The sequence below is a fragment of the Cervus elaphus genome, chromosome 8, assembly GCF_910594005.1.
Source record: "Cervus elaphus chromosome 8, mCerEla1.1, whole genome shotgun sequence".
Lineage (NCBI taxonomy): Eukaryota > Metazoa > Chordata > Mammalia > Artiodactyla > Cervidae > Cervus > Cervus elaphus.
This window is the reverse complement of record NC_057822.1, coordinates 43668037-43673575: the sequence shown is the minus strand read 5'-3', so window position 1 is coordinate 43673575 and position 5539 is coordinate 43668037. Positions and strand designations below refer to the sequence as shown.

At 47.1% G+C, this 5539-nt stretch overlaps 1 pseudogene across 1 annotated transcript; it reads left to right on the top strand.

The window, feature by feature from the left end:
• The first annotated feature begins 4255 nt into the window (after nucleotides 1-4255).
• Nucleotides 4256-5135, top strand: LOC122698955 (annotated as a pseudogene). The gene has a single exon (XR_006342464.1). The product of XR_006342464.1 is annotated as a ferritin light chain-like (transcript).
• Nucleotides 5136-5539: the final 404 nt, after the last annotated feature.

The window sequence follows — 5539 nt, the reverse complement described above, 5'->3', positions numbered from 1 at the left end:
TCCCATCTGGGCCACCATCGCTGTGATCTGGGGCCTAGAGGCTGGAACAGGAGCGAGGGCCTGGCATCCATGCCACATCTTTCAGGGGCCTTCCAGCACCAGCACCTGATCCTGCCCAGCAGAGCGGCTCTCCCTGCTATTTTGGAGGCAATCATATATTTTTAATGACCTGCAAAATCTCCCTGTGAGAAGGGAGGGAAAGTTGAAATTTGCATTGCGAATAAGTTATCCTCCCTCCTGCTCTCCAAGAATATGCAGAAATAAATGCCTCCTAATGAACCCTGGGGGGCTGAGGCTTTGATATGAATTCTGCTGCAGGGGTAAAGAGTTCTAGCCAGACTGAAACTCAGCATGAAGTTGGAGCAGGAGGGCTGGGGCAGTCCCCTTCAGAGCGAGGGAAAAAGGAAATTGGATTATCTTGCTAGCAGTTGGTGTTTTTCTATCTCTTAGAACCACAGATTAGTGCTCCCCTCCTTCAGATGGTTGGGGAGGGTGGGGAGAGATTCCATTTAGCCCTATTTATCCAGCCGGCTGCTCACCTGTTTGTAACCCTTCCACCCTGGCCACTCTCAAGCTCCTTCTAGACTCCCTGGACCTACAGAGACCAGGAGCTCCAAAGCTTTTGCCTTTTCCAGAACTAAAAAAGACCTATTAAACATAGATGGGCTTCCCTGGTGGCTCAGAAGGTAAAGGAACCGCCTGCAATGTAGGAGACACAGGTTCCATCCCTGGGTCCGGAAGATCCCCTGGACAATGGAATGGCTACCCACTCCAGTGCTCTTGCCTGGAGAATTCCATGGACAGAGGAGACTGGTGGGCTACAGTCCATGGGGTCGCAAAGAGTTGGACACAACTGAGAGACTTTCACTTTCTTTTTCATTAAACATAGACAGATAGATGGATGGATAGATAGATGATAAACAATCTTTCTATCTGAAGTCAGGCAGCCATAGCGAAAACACCAGCGCCCCCCGTCCCCCACCGCCCCCACCCGGCGCCTACAGGGTCTGTGTTTATTCCGCACAGTGAAGTGTGTGTGTGTGTGTGTGTGTGTGGAGCGGGGGCAAGTATGTGCTTGCAGGCCTGAGCTGTGTTGGGGCTGGCCTGTGAGCTGAGTAGTATGGATCTGAGGGCATGTGGATGTGGTATTTGTGTGGGCTTGAGAGATGTGGTAATGATGGTTTGTGTGGACTTGTGAAAGAGAGGAGGTGGGGAGGCCTGTTCGCAGCCTCCCTGGGGAGTTGGTGGGGCTGGGCACAAGCCCAGGTCGGACAAAGGGAATCCATCCGCAGCAGATCCGCAGCTCTGTGCCTCTCTGCCGCCTCCTTGTCCTCCCCTCTCCCCAGGACTGCAGACACATTCGTGATCCAGTTTCTCACCCTCCCCTCTGGCCCAGCTTGAGGACCTTGGAAGCTCAACAAAGGCCCTGAGATCTTGTGCCATGAGACAGGGCCCTTCGGAGGTTAAGAAGTGGGTGCATCCATCAGATAATTTGATATCAAAGCCCACATCCACTAATCAGAAAGAGTAGACCAGATTCTTCTATCCCTCTATTTATTTCCTCATCTGGGAAAACAGAGATGGTAGAGGACCAACCCTGGTGAGCCGTGGTAAATGCTTTATTGTTGTTCAGTCGCGATGTACTAATAAATGAGTTATCGGGGTTTATGGGTCGGTATTAATCAGCACTGTAGAATCCTATTGTTGCAACCAGTGTTGGGGTAAGATGATTTAACCTTCCTTTTTCATTGAATGAAAGATTTGTTCAATTCTGCAGTGCTTTACAATTTTCAAAAGCTTCACACACATGATTTCATATAATGCCATAATAACCCTTTTTATAGCTGTATAATCTCCTATCCCTATATGGCCTCTCCTCCCCCCACCCCCAACTGCTGGTGTTTCTGTGATTCTCTGTTTCTGTGATTCTCTGTTTCTGTGATTCTGCTTCTTTTTTTTTGCTTTATTCACTAGTTTGTTATATTTATCTATCTATCACTATCACTATAGATCTATCGATAGATAAATATAGCTATCGATAGATTTATCGATCTATAGATCTATCTATCTACCACTATCTATATGTGATACATAGTATTTGTCTTTCCCTGACTTATTTCACTTAGCATAATGCCCTCCAAGTCTATCCATGTTGCTGCAAATGGCAAAATTTTGTTCTTTTTTATGGGCAGGTAATATTCCACTGTATATATATTTGTGTGTGTGTGTGTGTACAAATATATATATGTCATGTCATCTTTATCCTTTCCTCTGTTGATGGACACTTATGTTGCTTCCATATCTTGGCACTGTAAATAATGCTGCTATGAACACTCGGATACATTTATCTTTTTAAGTTAGTGCTTCTGTTTTTCAGATATATACCCAGCAGTGTAATTTCTGGGTCATATGGTAGGTCTATTTTTAGTTTTGTGAGAAACCTCCATACATTTTCCCACAGTGGCTGCACCAGTTCACATTCCTACCAACAGTGTAGAAGAGTCCCCTTTTCTCCATACCTTGTCCACGTTTGTTATTTGTGTCCTTTTCGGTGATGGCTATTCTGACAGGTGTAAGGTGATATCTCATTGTATTTCCCTGATGATTAGCAACATTGATCATCTTTTCACGTGCAATTCAGCCTTTTTAAGATACTCTGAGAGACAGCGGGCAGAGGTTTGTGGGTTAGGGCCATACCCAAGGACATAAATAACCCTTGTTATAGGAAAGGTCTGTGCTGACAAGGGTGTTTCAGCATATCCATGTTGGTGATGGCGCAGTGTACATATGTTTTGGGAACTTGTCTACATCAAGATGTCTCTGAAAAATAAGAGAGGAACCATTGCAGATTAAAAACAAACTTGAGTTATAGTAAATCAAATGAACTTGGGAGCATTGATTAGATCCTGATTTAAATGGATCAAGTATTCAAAAATTATGAGACAACCAAGAAAATATGAACATTGAATGGATATTAGATAATATTAAAAACAGATTGTTATAGAGAACAGACTTATGGACATGGGGGCAGGGGTTGGAAGGAGAAAGTGAAATGAATGCAGAGAGTCGCATGGAAACATATACACCAACATATCTAAAATAGAGTGCCCTGTTTGACTCAGGGCACCCAGACCAGGGCTCTGTGACAACCTAGAGGGGGGTGGGATGGGGAGGGAGGTGGGAGGGACGCTGAGGAGGGAGGGGATATGTGTATACCTGTGGCTGATTCATGGTGACGTATGGCAGAAACCAGCACAATATTCTAACTATCCTTCAATTAAAAATAAATGAAGGGAAAAAATAAAAATGTATTGTTAATATTTTTAGATGTGTTCATGGCATTGTGGTTATGTTAAAAGGACAGAGAGTCTTTATCTCTTAGAAAATATACTGAAATGAGTGGAATGATAAAATGTTTGGGATTCAAGTTAAAATAATCTAGCTGGTGGGGTTAGTTTGGGAAGCAGGGAGAAGCAAATCAAACAAGATTGGCAAGCTGATGGTTCAAGGGGTTCCATTATATTATTTTCTCTAATCTCGTGTGTTCAGCATTTCCAAAATTAAAATATTAAGATGGAAAGAAGCCCTTTCTGGAGTTGCCACTTGGAAGGCGGCTTCTGCCCTCCCCGTGTCACCAGGACAAGATGATTCAGGCCCTTGACCAACAGGGAGGGGCACAGCTGAGCAGGCCTTCCTAAGCCCTATAAATCAGCAAGCACAGCTGAAGCCATTTAGTAGGAAGCTTGTTAATAAGAAAAACCTGGTTTAAATGGGTCATTTTATTGGGAAGAGGGAGCAGAAGATGATGGAGAACAGGGCCGCCCTGGCAGTGGGGAGGTTTATACTAGTGCCAAGCTCTTCCTCACAGGTTCCGATGGGATTGCATTAACTCCATCACCACCCTGAACCTTTTCCAGGATGCTGAACCCAAAGTGGGAGCAACAGGAGTGGGGGCTGGGCCTGAAGCAGGGGAAGGATCTATTGGGTGTTCAACTTCCTCATTGATGGGGGAGCCTCCCAGGAGTGCTGGGAGTTTTCATAATCTAGAGAAGCCACATCTGGATTCTAGCATTCTTCTCATGGACCCAGGGCAGAAAAGTGAAGGAGAAAACAGTCAATTCAACAGACAAGAAGGTTTTAAGTAGCGTGTGTGCTCAGTCACTTCAGCTGTGTCCGACTCTTTGCTATAGACTGTAGCCCACCAGGCTCCTCTGTCCACGGGATTTTCCAGGCAAGAATACTGGAGTGGGAAGTGCGCTCCGCAACCCCGCGGATCTGTCTCTTGCTTCAACAGTGCTTGGACGGAACAGACCCAGGGACGCCCCTTGCTCCAGCCTCCGACTACCCGCCAACCTTTTTTCCAGTCGCAACCTCCGGAGTCAGCCACTCAGCTGTCCGCGATCACCGGGACCAGCCACCATTTTTTAACTCCTTATTACCGACCAATCATGAGCTCCCAGATTCGTCAGAATTATTCTACCGATGTGGAGGCCGCCGTCAACCGCCTGGTTAACATGTAACTGCGGGCCTCCTACACCTTCCTCTCTCTGGGCTTCTATTTCGACCGCGATGATGTGGCTCTGGAGGGTGTGGGTCACTTTTTTCGCGAGTTGGCCAAGGAGAAGCGCGAGGGCGCGGAGCTTCTCTTGAAACTGAAAAACCAGCGTGGCAGCCGCGCCCTCTTCCTGGACGTGCAGAAGCCATCTCAAGATGAGTGGGGTAAAACCCAGGACGCTATGGAAGCCGCCCTTCTCATAGAGAAGAACCTGAATCAAGCCCTGTTGGATCTGCATGGCCTGGCTTCTGCCCGCGGAGACCCCCACATCTGTGATTTCCTGGAGAACCACTTCCTAGATGAGGAAGTGAAACTCATCAAGAAGATGGGTGACCACCTGACCAACCTCCGCAGGCTGGCTGGTCCCCAGGCTGGGTTGGGCGAGTATCTCTTCCAGAGGCTCACCCTCAAGCAGGACTAGGAGCTTCTGGAGACCAGTGGCCTTTGAAGAACCCACCGAACATCAGGGCTGCCTGAAGCCCCTCTCTGCAGCCACTAGGCAGCTTTTTTAACATCCTGGAGCCCTCTCTCAAGCCTTGGACCAAATGGAAACAATAAAGCTTTTTGCAGCTAAAAAAAAGAAAGAATGCTGGAGTGGTTTGCTGGTCCCTTCTCCAGAGGATCTTCCCAACCCAGGGAACCTGCATAGTCTCCTGCATTGCAGGCAGAGTCTTTACCACTGAGACACCATGGAAGCCCATAAGTAGAGTAACCTGAGCCAGAGACAGAAAGAAGGCCTCCTGTAGAAGTGAGACTTTGAAGGGGGATCTTCATGGGAAGAACCCAAGAGGGACCCTGAGAAATAATGTAGCCAAACCCAGGTGAGGACGCTTTTGGTTAAATTGCACTGGAAAGTGGTTTTGATGAAAGAGGCCTTGGAGGGTCACATGACTTAGCTTGCTCAGCCCAAGGCCTAAGAAGACCTAAACACCTGAATCCAGAGCTTTTAGATAGTGACAGGCTGAGGCAAGGGACCCTGGAGGA